The 12,940-nt window shown below is 36.5% G+C and overlaps 1 pseudogene; it reads left to right on the top strand.

Annotated features, from left to right (window-relative positions):
• Positions 1–12,713, top strand: part of LOC116104539 — a 35,633-nt pseudogene extending 22,920 nt beyond the window's left edge.
• The last annotated feature ends 227 nt before the right edge of the window (positions 12,714–12,940 follow it).

The raw sequence follows: 12,940 nt of genomic DNA, 5'->3' as shown, positions 1-12,940 counted from the left end.
AGCATGTGTATAGTAGAGGATTGCAAATTCGATCATCAATAGGAGAGGACCTCGGCCCTGTGAAGGTTATGTGCCCCAGTGAATACCAGGGTCAATAAATGGGTGGCAGGCATGGGGCGGGGGGAAGCAACAGGGGTTTGTTTTTTCGTTTTTGTTTGTTTCTTTTTTTTTTGGAGGGGAAACTGGGAAAGGAGAAATTTACATGTAAATAAAGAAAATATCTAATAAAAAATGCTTCTTTTTAATCTAGAGCTTTCAGATGTGCTGTTAAGTTTCTATTGTAAGATCTTTCCAATTTCTTTGTGAAGGCATTTAGTGCTATGAATTTTCCTCTTAATAGTGGTTTCTCTGTGTCCCATACTTTTATCCAAAAGTGGGGTGCTGTGACTTCATTCTAAAAAGTCTTTAATTTTTCTTAATTTGATCACTGAACAAGTAGGATAACAGACTTCATAAGTAAATAGGACCCAGCATTTTGCTGCATACAGCAAATATACCTCAGTGATATAGACAGACACTACCTTCGAGTAAAAGGCTGGGAAAAATACTTTCCTATCATATAATCTCAAGAAATAAACTTGAATAGTAAAAATAGATGGGGAAGGTACTTCATACTCATCAAAAAAATCCAAGATAAACTCTCAATTTGAACATCTATGCCCCAAATACAAGGATACCTATATTTATAAAAGAAATGTTATTAAACTCAAAACACATATGGAACCTCCCACAATAATAGTGGGAAATTTCAACATTCCATTCTTACCAATAGATAGTTCATAGGAACAGAAATTAAAAGAGACACAGTTAAACTAACATAAGTTATGAACCAAATGGATTTAGCAGATATCTATAGAACATTTTACCCTAAAACAGAAGAAGATACTTTCTTATCAGCACCTCATCATACCTTCTCCTAAACTGACTATATAATTGGACACAAAACAAGTCTCAACAGATACAAGAAGATTGAAATAATCCCACACCTTTTATCAGACCAGCACACAATAAGGCTGGACTTAAATACCAATAAAAACACCAGGAAGCCCACATACTCATATAAACTGAATAATTCTCTACTCAATGATAACTTTGTCAAGTATGTTCTTTGTATTTCTAATTGTCCTATGATTTGTAGGAACCAGTGAAGGTACCACATCCTCTGGTTACTTCCTCAGGGTGCCTAGATGCCACTTTCCACCATAATGGAAGGATGAAGCAGTGTCCTGAACAGTTATGATTTATAGGACTTTGGTCTAGCTGAAAGTGACTACTGACATGCTTGAGGATAATCTTCCCTGAAGATTTTAGTGTTATAGCTCTCTTAGATGAATCTCAGTGAACACCCATATAAATACACATTATTCAAGGTGACCAAAGGTTGTATGTGAAACTTGAAAAGTGGAAAGGAGTTCTCAGAGTGAATGAAAAGTTATTGGATGGAGCTTAATCTACAGTGAATGCTTAATCTACAGCCTCATGGGGAGGCTTTCCAGGAATCTCAGGCACTTGATGGATGGGTTCTTATCAGGAAAGAAGGTGTTCAACTTAGAAGTTTGCCAAGGACTATGTGACTTCCATCAGACGTTTTGAGGTAAGGCACTGTAGACAGGTCTTAGAAGGGGAAGCTTTGCTGGAGAAATGTAGTCCTATATTTGCTCCAAGGTCAGGGGAGCTCTTGAACATGGTAGGTTCAACACCTAATCTCTTCAGGAGAATATAAAGTTTAATATAAAGTTTAATATTCAGTTTAATATAAAGGAGTTGAGTTTAATCAAATATCTTTCTGCCTCCAGTGAAATGGTTATGTGCTTTTTGTCTTTTGTTTTATTTCTTGTCCTATAAAAATTTATTATGCTTATTGATTTATGTTGAACCATACCTGCATCTTTTGGGTGGAACCTACTTGATAATGGTGGTTTATCTTTCAATGTGTTCTTGGACTGACATATTTGTTTTGTACTCTTTTTACTATTAGTCAATTTGTACGTGAGTTTATCGATCTCATTGAATTTATCAGAGAATGGTATCTTTCTAAATGATTCTAGGTGTTGGTTTTGTCGTTGTTATTTCTGTTTTAGTGATTTGTTGACTTTACCTGAGAGTTTGATTGCTCTTCATTTCATGTCCTTTTGGATATGAGTTTTAGTTTTGGTTGTTTTTCTAAAGTTTTCAGATGGGCTGGTAAGTTACTAGTATGTGATCTCTACATTTTTTTCTTTTCGTTACTTAAAATAATTTATAAATTTAAATTTATTTTGATTATATCATTCCCTTTCAGTTCATCCAGGTCTTCTCCTCCTTAGTACCCATCCAACTTTAAGGTCTTTTCTAAAACCTGAGTAATTGAACATAATCCACAAGGATTCTAGGTTGTGTACATAGAGAAATTTAAGTTAAATTATGAAGTCATTGCCATCTGCTTCCTAGTTGCAGATGACATGTGACTAGCCAGCCTTGTGGTCTAGCCAATGTGCTTCCCTGCCTGCTGCCACATGTCACCATGATAGATTATATCCCTCTGTAACTATATGTAAAACTTTATCTCTTTCTAATTTAAGTAGATTTTGTTTTGGTATTTAATCCAAAAGTGGGAAAGGGATCAAGACAGGAACCAGTACCAATAAGCAGAGGTATTGTTGTAATAAACCTGGGCACATGGTTCATAGACCTTTGGAAGTGTTTTCAGGAGTAATGTGGCAAATGTTTGTAATTTTGATCTAAGAAAAAATTTAAGTTTCACAAGCATTGTATTAGAACTTAGAAAAATACATTAAGAGAAATGTGGGTGTGAATTTATGGCTTATGAATATTCTGAAGGAAATATAAATTCTGTTAGGAACTGAGCTAGGGACCCAGAATATTTGCGTGGTATTTTGTATCATTTTAGCCTTTTTAAAAACCCTGCATTTAAAGCTAATGAACTCATTTATTTGCTCTGGAAAAACATAAACTCGGAAGAGTCTATAGACCAATGCTCAGAAATTGTTTGTAGTTGTTAAAGAGATCTGCGCTGCCAAAAAGAAACCTATTGAAGCTACACTCATGTAATGAAGGTGTTGTATAATGATGGTGTCCATAGTGCAAAGGCAGACCACGCAGGGTGCCATTTCTTAAAGATTCAAGTTTATTTTTAAAAAAAAATAAAGTAAAAAATTTTAAATCGAGAAATTCCTGTTTTCTTTCGAAGAACCTACCTACATAGTTTTGTCTCTGGAATCACCAGGGAGAAGTTGAAACAGCTGTGATTCAAGAGGACCATGCTGGCTCTACCTGACAAGAGAAAGTTGCACTATTATTTTATTTGTAGATAGGAGAGCTAAAAGGTTGATTAGGTTATGATTTAGGCTCAAGTATCTGAGAACAACTGAATTCCATCATAGTTAGGGGCTTTAGAGTCAACACAAAGTTCTTGAAATCATTTGTGTCAAGCTGTGAAGATGAGGCCTATGTTTGCATGCATTTTCTAGGATTCTAGAGATGCTAGGACCAGTAGAACATCTATGCCAGAGGGTAAACATGAAGGTGCAGAATTTAATGTTTCCTGTTTTGAATTCAGGCCTTTTTTTTTTCACCAATTCTTCCTTCTTGGACTAAGAATGCTTACTTGGACATTATACTTGATAAGTGTGTAACTTATTTTATTTTATTTTATTTTATAATAGCTTACAGTTTAGAGACATTTGATATTTAAAGTTTGTAATGTTGATTGTGGGGACTTTTAAAGCATGGCTGAAATGAGTGCAGTTTACAATGCATTTTGTTTATATTTAGACATGGTCATGGGACTACAAAGACAAGGGGTACAAGAGTACGGATGGCTTAAAAGTAATATATTTAAGTTTCAGAATGACAAAGAAAGAGTTGCTTGTTTGACAAAAAGATGCTTCACAAAGATTCAGCCTTAAATAAAAAGCTTCTTGAACATGCTGTGAGCTATCATCGCTGGTATTTTCATTGTTTTAATTACTATTTGCTTCACATCCGATTACAACAAGATAATTGACAGTAAATGATTATTAATTGAATAAATGACTAGATAATCTTTAAAAACATAGATGTATTGGGTTCACATATTTAGAAATAACTAAAAATTGAATGAGCACATTGGCTGTACTTAGGGGCCCTCCACATATATGTAGCAGATGTGCAGCTTGGTCTTCATGTGGGTACCCCAACACCTGGAACAGGGGTTGTCCTAGACTCTGTTACCTGAAAGTGGATCACATTTTCCTAACTGGGCTTCCTTGTCTGGCATCAGTGGGAGGGTATGTGCCCAATCTTGCAGTGACTTGATTTAGCAGGATGGGTTGGTACCCAGTGAGGCCTCCCCCTCCTTAGAGGTGAAGGGAAGTGGGGTTAGGGACTGTTTGAAATAGGACTGGGAGGAGATGAAGGATGCAATTAGGATGCAAAGTGATTAATCAATTGATTGAGTAATTAAAAACTGAAATAACCATAATTCTTGAATGATCTCTCTAAGAAAGAATTAAGTTTTATGAACTGATGTGTGCTATATTCCTTTACATAAAGTAAACTTCCAAAGAAGTTTCTTCTTTCCTTCTCCACTCTGAGGCCCTCTAAAGTTTTATTTTCTGCATAGAAATAATTTTACATACAATGATACAAATATCTGTGTTTCTAAGGATGTGAGTGCTCTTCTGTATAGATAGTCAATCATCTGTAAACTATATTTAAATGACCATGGTGATAGACCATGTTAAATAAGTACAGATTATAACTCATAACAACGTTCCACAGACCCTGAAATCAATGAAATGACAGCACTGGTATATATGAATAAAATACCATGAACTGAATATAGCTTAAGGATTATATTTTTTCTTTTTTGGTTTTTTGTTTGTTTGTTTTTGTTTTTGATTTTGTTTTTCAAGACAAGGTTTTTCTCTGTGTAGCCCTTGCTATCGTGGAACTCACTCTGTAGACCATTTTGGCCTCAAACTCAGAAATCAGCCTGCTTCTGCCTCCCAAGTGCTGGGATTAAAGGTATACACCACCACTTCCTGGCAGGACTGTATTTTATAAGTATAATATATTGTAAAACAAAAGTCTAAAGTTCAAATATTGCTTAAACCTCTTAAATTACAGAATTTGGTTCAGAGTTGGGACAACATATTTTTAAATATAGTAGGTCTCAGAGAAGTATGAAGTCTTAAATGTGATAGTGATGTCACTTATCCAAGGCAAACATGCACATACCACATATAAAAGGAATCAAATAACTACCATCTGTTGTGACTTAAAAAGACATCTTTATGTTTTAATATGTGATTTTATTTATTTCATATGAGCTCCCCAAAATATTTGGTAGTCTCAATTTCATATTTTTTTTCTGGGGAAAAATGAAAAGTATAAGGAAGGACTAATTTATCAAAATCATAAACACAGAAATCACTAACCAGAACTCAAACACCAACTTTCAGAGACAAAATTAGATAAGTAGTTATTTACAAGTGCTTTGAAGATCAAAATACAGCAATTAGCTCAGGGTTTATGAGCTTAAAATCAAAGCAATTAATGTAAGAGACTATCAGTATTCCTATTAAAGATAAATGTTCATTGAACAACTTATAGGCAGGATTATGGATACAAAGAGACAAAATTGTTCCAGCTTTCAAGACGTTTATATTTCATTTGAAGTTATTTCAATTAAATACCACACATTGAAAAATTGAAGAAAAAAAACACCACCACCAACAACAACAACAAAAAAAAACCCTTCATTTAAAGTGATCCTTTTCTAAGTCAATGTTTGATATCCTAATAGACTAATTTAAAGGATAAAGTAAAAAATCTCCACACATGTCTAACTATACCAAGACTATCAGTTGAAGTTAAAACTCAGTAAGTACCATTACATAACATAATATAAGATGATATAGAGTTCGCATTTCACTTTATCATAACTATCCTTATTCCACAAATGTTTTCTCATAACTGAAGAAATACTATAAAATAATTTGATTATAATAGTCTCCTGGTATTTTTTCTTTTCTGAAGGTAAATATTGCAATAAAAGGAATACACTGATTTTCTTCATGAGATCATATATAATGTAAAATCTTATAATCACATAAAAATTTATGAAAATGAAGTTTGATTTTCTGGAAGATATTAAATACAATGTTACACTATCATTTGTTTTACTTTTAAATTCTGAAATATCATTAATACTAAATTAATCATTACTGAGTAAATTACCAGAAAATATTTAGATTAATAAATGCCTTTGGTTAGCATGACAATATGAAGAGTCAAAATCTAGAAAATTTCCAATTATTTTTTTAAACAGAAATTAAGATTTTGTGTATTTAAAGAAGTGCTTAATTTTTCCTACAAATGTGTAATGCTAAGTAAAGCATGGAAGAACATTTTCCTTCTATCTTTATTTTTCTATTTTCTGTCTGTGGACATTTTATCCTATTAAATACTGTTATAGTGCTTTTGCATGTATACTACTTTAACATGGTTGCTACATTTGATCATGAATTCACATATTGTTTGATTTATGTATTTTATGAAATGTCTCATTATAATCTGTATTTTCAGGCAACAAGCATGAGCCTAAGGATATGTAATCATTAAAAGTAGATAACTAAAATTTAAAGATTAGCTAAAAGCACTTTAAATGATGTTTTAAAGACAAAAATATAATTTATACAGTCCTGAAGTGATAAATTTGCATTTGTGCTCAAAGATCTCTAGAGTTAATTGTAAGCCATTTACAGTGTTGGATAATTCAAGTAGAAATTTAAGGGTTTTCTTGGAAAGTCAGTTGTGCTGTATGGTGTTTTGTGGGGACAGACATGTAAAAGAATCTTTCTGTGAAGCAGACACAGGTGAAAGACTAAGAGAGTCTTGAAGAAATGTTTTACTGAAGTAGACATAAGTGAAAGAATGTTTTATTAAAACAAACACGGGAAAGGACACATAATGGATTTTCTACTAATGGCATATATATGTATATTTGTCTTATATTGTGTAGTTGAGCTACATTCGTCAGGACTTCATAGAGCAACACCAAAAAACATCTGGTAATGTGTCATGGTCTTTTCTTTTTTCTTCTCTTTTTTTTTTTTTTTTTTTTTTTTTTTTTTTTGTCACTTTTGTGGACTCAGGATAAATGACAGAGACTGATATATATGTTGAGACAAGACACATGTTGAGACAAAACACATATTGATATAAGACCCATGGAGGACATGTGATGTTTAGAAAGGGTATAAAAAAGGACTTGACACACAGTGGTCGTGGCTAAGCTAGACTCACAGAGCTATCTGTACAATACTGTTGTTTTTCAAACCCCAGGAGTTGTTGGTCTTGCATCCTTGCTAATCTTTGCTTTGCTGAGAGGGACACAGCTGAAAACTTTTCCTGGTGTGCTTTCTGGTCCCTCTTGTTGACTTGTGTCAATTCGGCTGAGGTCTAACTGTTCTTCTTAGGTAGTATCATCTCTAGTGATATTTGTTTACTATCCTAATTCTAAAGAACTAGACTACTGGTATATCCAGGAAGTGTTTACTTGTGCATTGAGCTGCCGCTGACGACCTAATAACTAAACTCCCAGTTTCCAGAAAACATATATAGGAATTGCTCCAAAGAACCATTTTAAACACATCCCATTCCCAAGTATCCTTTCTTTACCACTACCTCTGGTGGATGGTGGGCTAAAAGAGAGGTTAAAATGTTTAAATACCATCATTAAAATAGAGATTTAAAAACATTAACATTTATATAACATTATATAAAGGAAGATCTCAAAATACAAGATATTTCTCAGTGTTTTATTGCTTGAGTTTGGTTTTAAGAGTTTAGCAAAAACCAAATACTTTTGTTTCATTTCATTTTAAGAAAAGCCTTACCAATTTTATCATTGAAAAATATTTTTTTATATTTCTTACTATAATTCAGCAAGAGAAAATTATTTTCCATTATATGTTTTGAAGTATATTCTAAATGTATTAATGTAAATTGAGATTCACTTTGCAAATGATGTCTAGCCTATTCTCAATTTTATACCAATGGCAGTGAAACATTTGTTTTAATATAAGTTACAATGTGTGGAAATATTTAAAAGTTCCCCTATAATTTTATGAAAATGCATACTGCTATTCTAAAATAAATGTAGTAGTCAGCTTTACTTTTTCTATGTTGTTTTACCATAAACAAATAAATGAACAAATCATTTCAGTTCTGCTTCCTTGGAACATAGGAAGTCTGTAACAAGCTCCAAAACTGTGAGTTTGGAGGCAAGCTAACATGAGAACACAAATCTCTGAAAACCCCTGGGGTTTGAAAAACAACAATATTAACAACAAAAAGAAAATCTTAACACAAAACAAGAAACAAAACACCTGTTGCTTTTTGAAGGAGGCCAAGACGTTTTTCTCTGTTATAAACTGGCTACACCCACATGGAGCACAGTTAACTCCTCTGAGGAGGCACCACGCTGAAAGCACAGGGATTTTCTTCACATTGCCAACATGGAATGTGGTAATGAAGGTTTATGATCAGCTGGTGATTCTCCAGCTTCCTGCTATCATGACTTTGCTCAAAAAATTACTTATGCAAAAGAAAAGGAGAAAAAAAAAACGGAATGACATGATTCATTCTAATATTTATGAGGAAAAGGAGTCTAGAATCTTTCTAGGAAAACAGGCTTTGACAGGAAGGCTCTGGGGATACTTAATCTGCTCCTAATTAACAAGTCTCCTTACCTGATTCTAATTCATTCTGGTGTCTTCTGCATGAAGAAAAGACATATGTAGACTAGCACAACAGGATGTCAACTCCTTCCTAAGCTCACTTCCCTGTAGAGTGATGCCCTAGACCAAAGGGCAAAGCCGCTCAGACACAGAGAAGGGCATTTTATCCAAAGAAAAATTCTGCTCTCAAGTGTACAGAGTCTTGAACAGTTCCTAGACACTTCGTTTACAGTGGATTAAATTAGTGACTTTTTCAAAGTAAATAGCCTGGAAAAATTAAGATAACAGCTATATTTATATCATGCTTTCTTATGTCCTGATATGCCCTTCCTCTTTTGCAGCTTCCCTGTTTCTATGACTGCGAGATGTACTTGATTCCTCATCCTCTTTTCCTTGAAAAACACAGCTTTTACTGATAGCAACTTCTGCATAACTTTCATTTGAAGTAAAGATATGAAGTAATCTCTACATCTTGAGGCAACACTAGAGATAACATGGTAATTCCTAACAAAATTATTTTGATATTTTTGATATTCTCGAATTTTTTGATTGTATTATTTAAAGCCTCATTCTTGTGTTAGAAACAAGAAGGGCAATCCTGTAAGAGGACCAGCAGTCTCAATTAATCTGGACCCCAGAGATCTCTCAAACAGGCAGCATACACCAGCTGACAGAAGGTCTCCAACACACATTCAGTACAGGACTTCTGTGTCTGTGTCCATTCAGAGATGATGCACCTAACCCTCAAAAGACTGGATGCTCCAGGGAGTTTAGAGGTCAGGTGGAGTAAGGGGTGGGAACATCCATATGGAGACTGGGGATGGGGAAATGGTATGGGATGTGGAACAGTCAGAGGGTTCACGGGGCGGGAAATAAAATATGGAGTATAAAAACTAAATTAATTAAACAATTTTTAAAAAATATTTTTAAAAAAGCAAAAGCCAATATGATGTATGATTGCCTGAACTTTTTCCAAACATTTCAAAACAAAATAAAACAAAAACAAAACAAAATAAAAACAAAGGAAGTGTAAATTCACTTCCTTTTCTCACAAAGATTTTTTATTAATATACAATAAATCAATTTTTTAAATGTATTTAGTCATTCACTATACACCCCAATATCAGCTTCCCTCTCCTCCCACTACACCCTCACACAGATCCTCCCATCATTCCACTCTTCTTACGCCCCCACAACCATCATACAACCCCCCTCTCAGCGCCACCAAACACTCAGGCACATCAAATCACTACAGTACTAGGTTCATCCTTGCACACTGTAATCAGACCAGCCAATCCAGTTAGGGGAATAGGATCGACAGGCCGGCAGACAGGCAGGCAGGCAGACAACAGATTCTGTGATAGCTGTCAGTTGGGGGGTTGACATGAAGAACAAGCTGTACATGTGTAACATATGTGCGGGTGGCCTAGGTCCAGCCTATTCTCACTCTTTGGTGGGTACTTGGTTCAGCCTCTGGGAGCCCCCAAGGTTCTTCTGCATCCCTTTTCTTTGTCTCCTGTGTGGAACACAGCAGAATAGTTTTGTTAGGCCCCTATCTGCAAGCATAACAGAATATAGTGACAAGGGAAGGTTCTTGCTCAAGGGATGGGTCTCAATTTGGGACAGTCATTGGTTGGCCACTCCCTCTGTTTTTGCTCTGTCTTTGTCCCTGTACATCTTATAGGCAGGATACATTTCTGGTTGAATGTTTTATGGGCAGGTTGCTGTCATTATCCCTTTCCTAGGGGTCCTTTTTGGCGACAGGAAGTGACCACATCAGGATTCATATCCTTCTCTTCTAAGAGTCAACTAGAGCCATTCTCATATAGCCTCACAGACCTCCCCGCATCAGAGGTCTCTGCGTCATGCTAGTGTTAGCAATTGCCCCTCACCTTACCACCTATTTTTATTCTCTTTTCCCTGATCTCCCTACATATGCTTCCCACGTGGCAAGCTCCCTCCCCATCCTGTCTGCCCTCCCTCCATCTACCTCTGATATTTATTTTATGTCTCCTTCTGAGGAAGATTCAATCATCCTCCCTTGGGAGTCCTTATGTGTGGCTTTGTTAGCTCTGTGGATTGTAGCATGGTTATCCTGTACTTTATGGATAATATCCACTTATAAATGAGTACATACAATGCATGTCATTTTGCAACTGTGATTCAATGCTCCATTGTGTAAATGACCTACATTTTCTTTATCCATTCTTCAGTTGAGGGACATGTAGGTTGTTTCCAGTTTCTGGCTACAGATAAAGCTGCTATGAACATTGTTGAGCAAGTATTTTTGTGGTATGGTAGAACATTTTGGGGATATAGGCCCAAGCATGTTAAACATTGGTCTTCAGGTAGAACTATTATTAATTTTCTGGGAAACCACCTAATTGCTATCTAGAGTGGTTGTACAAATTTGAACTCATTCCTCCCCCAGTAATGGAAGAGTGTTCCCCTTGCTCTACATCTCTGGCAACATATGCTGCCTATTTTCTTTTTTTTTTTTTAATTTGTATTTTGCACTCCCTATTCCATTCCCTATCCTCCTATCCACCCTCAGACTGTTCCATATCCCACACCTCCTCCCCACCCCACCCTGTTTCCATGTGGATGTCCCTAGCACTCCCCAACCCACCTGACCTCTAAAGTTCCTGGGGCCTCCAATCTCTTGAGGGTTAGGTGCATCACCTCTGAATGAACACAGACCCGAAAGTCCTCTACTGTATGTGTTTTGAGGGCCTCATATCAGTAAGTATACGCTGTCTTTTTGGTGGTCCAGTATTTGAGAGATCTCAGGGGCCCAGATTAATTGAGACTGCTGGTCCTCCTATAGGATTGTCCTTTTCCTCAGCTTCTTTCAGCCTTCCCTAATTCAACAACAGGGGTCAGCAGCTTCTGTCCATTGGTTGGATGCAAATATCTGCATCTGAGTCTTTCAGCTGCTTGTTGGGTCTCACAGAGTGCAGTCATGATAGATCCCTTTTTGTGAGCACTCCATAGCCTCAGTAATAGTGTCAGGTCTTGGGGCCTCCCCTTGACCTGGATCCCACTTTGTGCCTGTCGCTGGACCTTCTTTTCCTCAGGCTCCTCTCAATTTCTATCCCTGTAATTATTTCAGACGGGAACAATTATGGGCCAGAGATGTGATTGTGGGATGGCAACCCCATTCCTCACTTGATACCCTGTCTTCCTGCTGAAGTGGGTTCTTTAAGTTCCCTCTCCCTACTTTCATCAGATATCAGGTGTTTCATCTATGGCCCAAGAACTTCTGCATTAGGCAGGACATCCAGCCCAAAAGAGATCTAACATACTTCGTCAAATGGCCTCGCTACATCAGGCTGCAGTGGCAAAGAGCCATACTCTATAAGCGTCTCAAAGTACCTCCTGCCATTAACTAGTTCACCCAGGCCCTGGACAGGCAAACAGCTACCCAGCTACTTACGCTTGCCCACAAGAACAGGCCAGAGACAAAGCAAGAGAAGAAGCAAAGGCTACTAGCCCATGCTCAGAAGAAATCTGCTGGCAAAGGAGACATCCCAACTAAGAGACCACCTGTCCTCCGAGCAGGAGTCAATACAGTCACCACCTTGGTAGAGAACAAGAAGGCTCAGCTGGTGGTGATTGCCCATGATGTAGACCCCATTGAGCTGGTGGTATTCCTGCCTGCCCTGTGTCAAAAGATGGGTGTGCCCTACTGCATCATCAAGGGAAAGGCTAGGCTAGGGTGCCTGGTCCACAGGAAGACCTGCACCACTGTTGCCTTCACACAGGTTAACTCGGAAGACAAGGGTCCTCTGGCTAAGCTGGTGGAAGCTATTAGGACCAATTATAATGACAGATACGACGAGATCTGTCACCACTGGGGAGGCAACGTCCTGGGTCCTAAGTCTGAGGCTCGAATTGCCAAGGTGGAAAAGGCAAAGGCTAAAGAACTGGTCACTAAATTGTGTTAAATGTTCACTAAGTTTTCTGTACATAAATATAATTACAAAATTTAAAAAAAAAAAAAACAAGTCCTGGGTGTGTGCTGTCTCTTAAGATTTTGAACTTAGCTATTCTGATTGATGTAAATTAAAATCTCAAAGTCATTTTGATTTCCATTTACCTGATGATCACGGACTTTGAACATTTCTTTAAGTGCTTCTTACAATTTGAGATTCCTCTGATGAGAATTCTTTATTTAGCTCTAAATCCATTATTATTATTATTATTATTATTAT

The sequence above is a fragment of the Mastomys coucha genome, unplaced genomic scaffold, assembly GCF_008632895.1.
Source record: "Mastomys coucha isolate ucsf_1 unplaced genomic scaffold, UCSF_Mcou_1 pScaffold22, whole genome shotgun sequence".
Taxonomy (NCBI): domain Eukaryota; kingdom Metazoa; phylum Chordata; class Mammalia; order Rodentia; family Muridae; genus Mastomys; species Mastomys coucha.
Note: the sequence above shows the minus strand (reverse complement) of the source record. Positions and strands in the feature narration are given on the sequence as shown.